The following is an 11280-nucleotide window of genomic DNA, read 5'->3' on the forward strand; positions in this document are numbered from 1 at the left end:
ATGAACTTATAAATCTCGCTATTTTTGGGATTAGAATACCAATTCCCTCTCTTGTTGAAACGAACAACATAATAAATGGTATATACATTCCAATTGCATCCAGATTTCATTCTATTAGGTCATGTGTAGTGGTCACCCTCCTGCACCCGTCATCATGTGGGGTTATTCGACAAGTGATATTTGCGTAAGAGAAGAGGGTTATATCACATAGGTATGTAGTGGGGTTATACCCTTCAATTTATATATATATCTATACTACTTTATAAAGCATATAGGAAGGATAGAAATGGTCATTTGCCACTTTACAAGTCTTTGAAGCCTATTGTACAACCTGTTAAGCACAAATGTGTTGAAAACTTCTTTTCAACACATGCTGATGGAATTTTGGGCGGCCACTTTTTTGTTCAAAATTTGAATCCCCGCTCATCCACTCTTCCCCATACATCCAGTCTTTTCATTTCACATCAGTGATTAGTCTCTTCCTTCCGTTCTCTCCCCCTCTCAAAACCATCCCAATTCTCATTTTTCTGTAAACATGAACCTGAAAAGCACCCAATTTCTCCATGACAAATCACCCAATTTCTTCCCTTCTCTGCTTCCAGAGATGACTATGGTGGTGTCACGGAAGAGGTCGAGGCAAGTTCCAACAACCCGAGGTAAGTCCGACAACCTCCTTTGATTTTTTTAGATCATGCCCTTTAGTTTTTGAATCCGATGTTTGTATCTGCTTTAAACTTGCAGATCTAGGGTTTTTCTTTCGAATTCATGTCTGAGGTAAATTCTACTTTGAATCAACAGATCTAGGGTTTTATATCTCACGTCTGAGGGTTTATTTGACAGATCTCATGATTCCACTTGGCTGAGGTATCTTCTCTGGCGGCGGTAGTGAATGTGACAACGGTGTACGGGAGCTGCGTGTGTGGAGACTCGATGAAAATGGGTGGCTCCAGCATCAACAGCAGGCAGCGGCTAGGGTTCTGACCATGACCACCTGGTAAGTTCAGTTTATCCAAAAATCTTTACCGATGAACAAGTAAACATGTTTTATCATCTTTTTGTTTAAATTTGTTTTAAAAAGCTGTTAAATTTGTGAAGATCCGCTGTATAAGGAGTTGTGGAAAGGCTTGTGCAGGGCCATTTGTGAAGATCCGCTGGAAAAACGAACGCTTTTGATGAGGTATAATACGGCTTCTGGTTTGTCTCCGTTTTTCCTCACTGATTTCTTTCAATCTTTTGACATTCTTGAAAATATATCGTAGGATGTTACATAACCTAGCTTTATAGTTGATGATACAAACTGTGAAACTCAAGATGATGACAACACCAACGAAGATAGCGAGTCAGATGATGACGATGATCATTTCGATTCTGTTTGTGCGATATGTGATAATGGTGGCAAGCTTACATGGTACAACTTTTTTACTTCACGTCTTCATTTTCTTAAGAAAAAATTTAAATGATTTTTAACTGATGGTTTTTTGATGACTTTGTCGTCAATTGCAGTTGTGGAGAGAGATGTTTTAGGTCGTTTCACGCAACCCCAGATTCTGAAGAGGCACAAGAGTCTAATTGTGAATCTCTTTGTTTATCTCTTGAAGAACTGGGGGTTAGTTAATCGTATAGGAGATTGGATGATATCATATATATTGTTTCGTTTAATAAATTATAACTGAATTTGCTGGTTCTGCAGTTGGTTTCAAGTTGGACAGCCTATTGAAACTCACTGATACACGAGCTTCTAACAGCAAGATGACTTTAATGCATTATCTCTGCAAGGTACAAGTTGCTTATGCATAATGATTGCCATTTACACAGCTTTAATTTCTTATTATATCATCATTTTACAGGTTCTTGCCTCTAAGTCACCAGACCTTTTAGATTTTCATGTGGATCTTGTTAGTCTTGAGTCTGCAACGAAGGTTTGCATTCGCTTGTTTTCTTGAAATATAATCACTTTTTTATTGTTGGTAAAGAAGACGATGAACTAAAGGCTTAAATTGCAAATACAATTGAAGTCTTTAGCAAAAGAAATGCAAGCCATTTTGAAGGGACTCGAAAAGGTTAAACAAGAACTCGGTGCGTCTGCAAATGATGGCCCTGTGTCTGAAGTTTTCAATAAGGTAAATAATTCTCTCTCTCGAGTAAAATGCATTTTCATCCCTGAGGTTTGGCCAGTTTTGCGACATTCATCCCAAGGTTTGTTTTTTCGCATATGGATCCAAAGGGTTTGAAATCTTGCCATTTTTATCTGGATCATTAACTCCATCCATTTTTCTCCGTTAAGTCAGAGGTATTTTCGTCTTTTTTTGTTAACTTAAAGGGCATTTCGAGCTTTTGAATATATGTACGTTATGCTAAATGCTTGTACATAAAGTGAAAAAGACCAAATTGTCCTTTAAGTTAACAAAAAAAAAAACAGAAATACCCCTGACTTAATAGAGAAAAATGGATGGAGTTAATGGTCAGTTCTCATGCTGCATTATGGCGTTCTTACAATTGTTTCACTAAAATCTTTTATTAGAAGCATTAATTGGAGAAGGTATTATTCATTTGTTCTATCTCAAACTGGTCTGATTGAAACATATAACTAAAGAGAGAATGGGTTGATCTTCAACTTATTATGTGTTTACAAAGAGTCTAGAAGATTGGACAAGGTGGTGGGTTGGAAGTCAATCCAACCCGTTTCGACCCACACTAAAATTTACCCATTCTCACCTGTTACCATTTTTTTTTTGAGAATCACCTCATTAGCTGTTGTTTTTTTAATCATTATTGGAGGTCTATATCATCATTTTTCCCTATTAGGAGATTAGGTTAGACAAATGGATTTTGAAAAACCAGCTAAAGGGTAAAACTTAAAAGGGGAGTTAGCTTTTTCAGAACTGGACCAGACCAAAATGTAACATGTTTTTGTTTTCATGGGGGTGATATATCAAAATCATTTATGTCAAGACTTGAAAAGAAAATGTTTAAGCAAGCTGGAAATTGTGACTTGTGGGTGCCAAATGGGACCACACTTCATTTATTCTTTATTAGAGATTAGGTTTTTTTTATATTTAGTAAAGGAGGACTGGTTGTCATGCATATGGATCTCAAGCCAGAAAATTTCTTGCTTTCTACTGAGGATGAAAATGCAATGTTGAAAGCAACGGATTTCGGGTTATCCGTGTTCATCGAAGGTATAAATTTCGTAATTGTAAGAGAACAATGGCGGATATGCCCGCAAATAGCGTCTGGGGACGTGTTATTTGGTGGGTGTTATTTGTAACGGGTTGATTTACGTTGCGAATGCTGGAGATTTGAGAGTGGTGTTAGGGAGAGCTGATAGTGGTGAGGTGTTTCGGCTATACAGTTATCAACATGGTACTTTCTAAACGAAAATCTGGTTGATGATTTTGGTTTTTTTGGGTACAATTCGTCCATAGTTGTATTGCGTATTTTGCAAGTTTGCTACCGCTTTGTTTTTTTTTCTATAATCATAAATGTTTTTGTCAAAATTTGAAGATCAAATGTAGCTTCTTTGACTCAGGAAAGTCAACTGTGAAGTCGTTCTTTGTGAACCACATATTTTCATTCTATGAAAGATATCAGTCTTTAACTTATTGTACTAAGCTGCTTACATATAATATAACATCGGCGCAGCGAGCGCAGTTGCAATGGCGCAGCCAGGGCAGCCTCAATGGCGCAGCCAGCGCAGCCGCAACGCCGTAGCCAGCGTGGGACGTTAACAAACAACTTTAATGTTATTTTTCTGTTATGAAGGAAACTAGGGGAGCTATCGAATGAACTTAGCCGGACTCAACATCATCCATCGATGAACGAATATGTATGTGTGTTTTCGGTTTATCTTATCTATCTAATATGTTTGGCCACGTCTATAAATTTAATGTTTAAGATATAAGTAGGTATCTAAGAATATATCTTATAATTGTGTTAGTTTTTCTAATAGATTTAGCCCATGTCACTTTTGTGTGGTCTTTAATTCAATAATTCTGCAAGCCACAAGCAACATTTGGTTGAAAACAAACAGTTCATTCATTTAGGTCACAATTTCACCACTGTTCATATAATTGTGTATAATCTTCATTCTAAATGCTGGCAAATTAACTTTTCCTTTATAATTTAACCAACAGATCTGTAGATAGAAAGAAACATTGCAGAAAAGTTTGCTAGGAATGCACGTTAATTAATGAAGCTTTGAACTATTTATCTTTTCAAGAGTCTTCTTAGGTAGTAATAGATAAAATTCAGCAAATGAATAAATGGTTACTAATACTAATGTTTCTGGTCATAGGATGGATCTCAGTTTTGAATCGTCACACTAAAGAAATTGGCATAATAGCCTTGATGAAGATAAAGACTCGGACATGTCGGTGAAAATTTACCACTATCTTGATACAACTTGCTTGTCCAGCCTCAAGTTTTTTTTATTATAATTAACAGCTTTAACTTGTGTTAGTATATGTAATGCAGTAATGGCCCTTTTTGGCTTTTGCAGTTGTTGTTTGTTGGCATAATAGTGCATGGATGCTCTTTTTTAGTTGTCTTAGATTCATAAATTTCAACATATTCGAAGTCTTGATAGCAGCGAAGTATGATGTGGTGGTTTGATTGCTTTCTTATATATTGGCCTGTGATGTTTAATCTTGGTGTATATTGAATTAAAATTGGGTGTTTTAGATTTATTAGGGGATTTTTCCATCAGAGTTTAAATTTTATATTCCGCAGTTTATTACTGGTGGTGTTTGTATGAAAACTCAGTTTTGTCATTTGTATACTTTTGACAATGACAATTTAGCCATTTAATACCCTTTTCATATCAACCCATCTGTTTAGATATACATTTTATGCATTCTTAGATTACGAGATTAGTTCTTCATTTGCGTTGTAATCATGGGCCAATTTTATTTGTTTGATACGCAAAATAAAGATAATCATAAAATCAATTAACCTGAGTATAATAATTAGATAATCCAATAATTATATAAATTTATTAGAAATCAATTTTAAATTAAAATAATAGTTAAACAAAATAAAGAAATAAATAAATTATTAAAGAAAGAATATAAAGATATTGATGGGAATAAGATGCCGAGAGTGAGTTAAGTTACAAAGATACACATCATTTTCTACTATCCCCGTGTTGAAGAAATCAAACAAAGCCTTCATTTATATTTTTTTTTTCTTATATTTATAAGGTTATGAGTTACATAATTTATATTTTTTAACCCGCATATTTAACGGGTATATAAGAAACCTAATAGACGTCCTGACTTTTTACAAGGCCCATTACATATATAGATCACACTTATACTACCAATAATATTAGCATTGACCACATTTTTACTACATATAACTCTTCTTTATATCGATAAATCCAAATTAATTCGCTCCCTAAGTTAGGTTAGCCCCATAGTAGCAAAAGTTTGACCACATTGACACGAGATTCATATATTTTAAACTTTTCCATGCTATTTGTTTATTTTTTTTGGATTTCTATACTTACTGTTGGTACCACACCAATACCGTAATATCACGAGATGACTGATAAACTAACAGTAAACGAGTATCCTATTGTAAATCGCCACTCCCGCCGCATCGCGCAGATGTCAGTGTTTTCTTTTTTTACATGTTATTTACATAGTTGCCCCCCGTCGAAAACGTCAAGCTTCGCCACTGCCGAAGGCTTCATTGTAACTGATGATACGTTTCATCATCCAAACCGTTGATTTACCCACATCTTTAAAATCCCTCATAACAAAACTAGAATCACACAATTTTCTTTGGTTTCTCCTGAAGCCGGTAACCGACCGTCACACAATAACCACCAAACGTCATCACGAAACCAACCCCCCCCCCTCCCACACCACCCAAAAACCGACCCTCACGTTCTGCTACACTGCCACCATCTTCGTCGCATACCACATCAGAAACTACATCCCCGTACATAACCCTAAACTCACCAACATAAATGATATGTTTCCCGCCGCATTGCGCGGGTAAACGACTAGTATATATATATATATATATATATATATATATATATATATATATATACATATATATATATATATATATATATATGGGACCGCTAAAATGAAAACCACCTTCAGTTGTAACTGAGAGAACCACTTTCTAGCCATTAGATCAAGAAGATGGATGGATGAGATTGAAAGTAACTAAAATTAATTTTAAATAGATTTTGTCTTATTATGTCTTTAATATTTTAATTCAAAAGGGTAGCATAGTAAAATTACACTATTTTGTCTTTTGGTCTGTATTATTATTTTATTACTTTTTTGTTTTATTATATTACCTTTAATTTTTTAAAAAGATTTTTTTTATTAAAAGCATTTTTTAAATTCAGATTTTTTTAACAAAGCGAATTTTTTTTTGCGTGCCGGTTTTTGGTGTCTCGTTTTACCGTGGCGTTTTTTACGTCCTGTTTTTTTTTTCACGGCGTTTTATGCGCCACCTTCACGCCCCTTGTTTTTTACGCGCCGTTTTTTCAAGCGTCGTTTTTTACACGTTTTTTTACACGCCTTTTTTACATGTTTTTTACACGTCGTTTTAACGCGCCGTTTTTCACGTTTTTTAACGCGCCGTTTTTTACACTTTTTACGTTTTACGTTTTACGTTAAACTTTTTAAACTCTTTACGTTTTAAGTTTTACGTTAAACTTTTTACGTAAAAATTTTTACGTTTTACGTTTTACGTTAAACTTTTTACGTAAAACTTTTTACGTTTTACGTTTTACGTAAAACTTTTTACGTTTTACGTTAAAATTTTTACGTTTTACGTAAAACTTCTTACGTTTTAGGTTAAAAAGTTTACGGTTTACGTTAAAAAGTTTACGGTTTACTTTTTTTTACAAAAATTTTTTTACGCAAAAACGAACGCACCCAGAAATCGGAAACTCGGGAGGTGTCTCAGATATATTGTTATAATCATCGACTAGGGGGGAAAAATAAAAAAACCAACAACATCAAAACAAAGTGTACGAAAAAAACGAGGTTTGACTCAGATTATCCGATAATCAGAAGGCTGCAAAAAGTGGGGTTGCAGGTTCAAAAAACCTACCCTCCGCCGTCCTTGCCGCGCCATCGTCATCAAAATCTACGTTTTTTTTCATCATCGCCGCCCAATCCACCATATCAATATCAATATCAAAAAAGATCAAACCCACATATCAAAAATTTCCACAAAACAGAACAAACCCACATATCAGATTCTTGCATCATCAAAAAATCAAACTTCAAATCAAAAGTTCATCAAAAATCACTAGAAAAGTAAAATCACCACAAAGTTCATCAGATTCTTGTTCGTGACCCACATATCAAAAATCAACAGATCAAACCCACATATCAAAAATCAACAGATCAAACCCAATTTATTTGAGATTCCCATGAAGAAAAAAGGAAATCCGAGTCTTGATCTAAGGGGTTACCGGCGACATCAGCTCACACAAAACCCAAAACACAAATCGCGGTCATTGCTCAAACCCTCACCGCCGTCGCCGTCAAAACCCACCACCACCACAACACCGCCCATCGCCGACTTGAAACCCACCACCACCACAACTCCGCCGCCATGAACGGCGTTGGTCGTCGGTGACATCAACACCATCGTACCTGAACTACCGACGCCATCAAAGCCTCACCACCCCTGTTCCACGCCCTATCGTCGCCGCCATAAGCCGCTGATGCGGCACCTTCGTAACTAGGTGGCCAGAAGAGACGTGAAAGATGAACTTTGAATGAGAGAGGATTTTAAAAGGAGGTGAAGGAGATAATATTTGTTTCACTTTTGAGATTCAGATGAGGATTTCAAATTTTGCTCAAAAATAGACGTGAAAGATGAGCTTTAAATAAGAGATGAGAGGGGAGAGAGGAAACTAAAAATTTAGTGATTTAAATGAAGAGAGAGGAGGGATTTGATAATTGGGGTAAATGACCAAATTACCCTTTTTGTTGGCATAATATGATTGGTGGAGAGTGGTTCTTACAACTGGCGGTGGTTTTCATTTTAGCGGCTCCCTACATATATATATATATATATATATATATATATATATATATATATATATATATATATATATATATATATATATATGTTTGTATACATCTTTTTGATCTAAGGGTTAGGAACTGGTTTTCGCGGTTCTTACAACTGGAGGTGGTTTTCATTTTAGCGGTCCCCTATATATATACATAGAGTAGGAGTTCGGTGGAAAGTGTATTTTTCCTAGAAAGTCTAGGAAGCAATGAAAATTGGACAAGTGGCATTGAGTTATTTTAACTAAAAGGGCAACTACGTAATTTCACATTTTAATTTTATTTTTGGAATTTATTTTTCATTAACTAACATTCCATGATTTTCGTAATTTTTGTTGTTTTCGAATTCAAATCTGGAAGTCAATGTGTTTATCTGGAAAAACTATCAGCATGTCTTGGTGATGTGTTTTACCAGTTAGAGAGGTTGAAGTCAGTGTGTTTTAACACTCTGAAGTCAATATATAATCAGGTTGTGTTTTAACAGTTCTTTTGCATTTTAACACTCTGAATGTGTTTTATGTTGTTGTCTATGTCACATTACATCACATTGTGTTTTTTGATGATTACATTACATCATAATGTGTTTTACAACAGTTTGTTTTTATACTGGAGTTTAATAAATCTGATTGTGTTTTAAGTCAGCAGATTTGCTGGAGGATTCTTGATATTGTGTTTTAACAGCAAGCAGATTTCTTGACATTGTGTTTTAACAGCAAGCAGGCTATTGTGTTTTAACAGCAAGCAGATTCTTGACGTTGTGTTTTAACAGCAAGCAGATTTCTTGACGCTGTGTTTTAACAACAAGCAGATTCTTGACGATGTGTTTTAACAGCAAGCAGATTGCTGGAGGATTCTGGACATTGTGTTTTAACAGCAAGCAGATTTATTGACGCTGTGTTTTAACAGCAAGCAGATTGCTGGAGGATTCTTGACATTGTGTTTTAACAGCAAGCAGATTTCTTGACGCTGTGTTTTAACTGCAAGCAGATTTCTTGACGCCGTATTTTACCATCCATGCTGGTAAACCTTCCATTTATCAAGAACGACTCAGAAACAGCGGTACAAGCCTCTCTACAATCATCAATTAAAACAGAAAAAGCGCAGCCAAGTTACAAGCAGATTAAGACCGAAAACGTATATGTACTTCAAGAACTTTAATCACAACACAAGATATGAATACCTAGTGAAGAAAAGGGGTATGAACAAGCCATGGAACCGAAATCAGAATGCTCTTGGGGTCCTGTTTTGCGTCGCCAGTAGCAAGGGGAAAGAGATCGGTTTAGAGAGGGAGAGAGAGAAAGAGGGGAAATTGCATGAATTTAGGGATTGGTTATTGATATGGCAGTTTCTTGACTTATTTAAAACACTTCCAATTACCAAAATACCCTCACTATATTAAAAGTCTCTAATTATATAACTCAAATATTACAAGATTGCCATTGATTTAATCTCAACCCTTAAACACACCAATCGGATGGACCAGATCGCTTCCTAGACTTTTTAGGAAAAACACACTTTCCGTGCGAACCCTACTATATATATATATATATATATATATATATATATATATATATATATATATATATATATATATATATATACATACATATAGGGAGAGGATAATGAGAAAACTACATATAAATGAGAAAACTAGAAAACTAACAAAAAAAAAACACTAAAAAAAAGCTAAAAAACATACCATTTTTTTTTTTTACAATTTTTAACAAAAAATCGCTAGTTTTTATACATATACACATACATATAGGGAGAGGATAATGAGAAAACTACATATAAATGAGAAAACTAGAAAACTAACAAAAAAAAAAACACTAAAAAAAGCTAAAAAACATACCATTTTTTTTTACAATTTTTAACAAAAAATCGCTAGTTTTTATACATAAAAAAATTCAAAAAAAAAACAAATTGTTGTATTGCACATGTGCAATATATGTGATTATATGTGTACTACACATGTACTATACATGTGCACTATATCCGTAATAGTGCACATGTGCAATACAGCCAAAATCTTTTTTTTTTATTTTTTTTAATTTTTTTCCATGCATAAAAAGCTGCGGATTTTTTATAAAAATTTTTAAAAAAAATTGGCATGTTTTTTTTGGCTTTTTAGTTAGTTTTTTGGTTTTCTCATTTAAACTAGTTTTCTCATGATCCATCCCCCATATATATATATATAGGAGAAGGATCGGTTAGGAACCACCCTTTATTGCGAGAACCGCGAGAACCAATATGAAAACAACAAAAAGTACCTAAAAAATCTAAAAAAACACACAATTTTTTTTTAAATATTTTTTAATAAAAATCGCTACTTTTCGTCAATAAAAAATAATTTAAAAAATATATTGATGAAAAATAGCGATTTTTATTAAAAAAAAATTGTGTGTTTTTTAGATTAGGTTTTTGAGGGTTTAGCTTTATGGTTTAGTTTTTAGCATTTAGCTTGGGTGGGGGGGGGGGGTTGGGGGTTAGTTTTTTTTTTAGGTTTTTTGGAGGTTTAGCTTTATGGTTTAGTTTTTAGCATAGCTGGGGGGTGGGGGGTGTGTTTAGGTTTTTGGGGGTGGGGGATTTAGGTTTTTTTAGGTTTTTGGGGGTTGGGGTGGGGGTTAGGTTTTTTTTTTTTTTTTTAGTTTTTTTTAGGTTTTGGGTGGTGTAGTGGGTTTATTTTCTTATGTTCACATTCTCGCGGTTCTCGCAATAAAGGTGGTTATCGCATGAACCCTACCCGAGTTAAATCAAAAACCCACCAGAGATAAAGAAACCTATAAAACTTCATCTCCACCATCAATCTCATGTGATTAATGGTTGATTTTAAACAGTGTACAAAAAGTTACTTTTTTAAAGAATATTACAGTATTACAAAAAGTGTAAAAACTTTATACTTTTCTCTCTCATATCTCATCTGACACAAAAAAATGTAACAACTGCATTGTTACATAAATTGTTTTAAAAAATATAACATGTCTTTTTACGCATATTACAAATATAAACTTCGTAAGTTATAAGTTCTAAAATCCATACACTTCATATAATCTATAAAACTGCTATAAAAAACAATAAAAATGTAGATCCCCTTGATGTCTTATGGATCTTTCACAGAATTGTCAATCCAATTAAGAGTGCGGGATCCTCTTGATCAGAATAAGCAGAAAACGTGTAGGAACAGCAAATCACTTTCAAACCGGGTTTCTATTGATTATCAAACAAA

The 11280-nt window shown here is 34.3% G+C and overlaps 1 long non-coding RNA gene across 1 annotated transcript; it reads left to right on the forward strand.

Moving 5' to 3' along the window:
* Positions 1-568: 568 nt before the first annotated feature.
* Positions 569-932, forward strand: LOC110938745. The gene is made up of 3 exons (XR_002591648.2): positions 569-656; positions 742-774; positions 841-932. It is a non-coding gene; the product is annotated as an uncharacterized LOC110938745 (long non-coding RNA).
* Positions 933-11280: the final 10348 nt, after the last annotated feature.

Source organism: Helianthus annuus, chromosome 5 (genome assembly GCF_002127325.2).
Source record: "Helianthus annuus cultivar XRQ/B chromosome 5, HanXRQr2.0-SUNRISE, whole genome shotgun sequence".
NCBI lineage: Eukaryota > Viridiplantae > Streptophyta > Magnoliopsida > Asterales > Asteraceae > Helianthus > Helianthus annuus.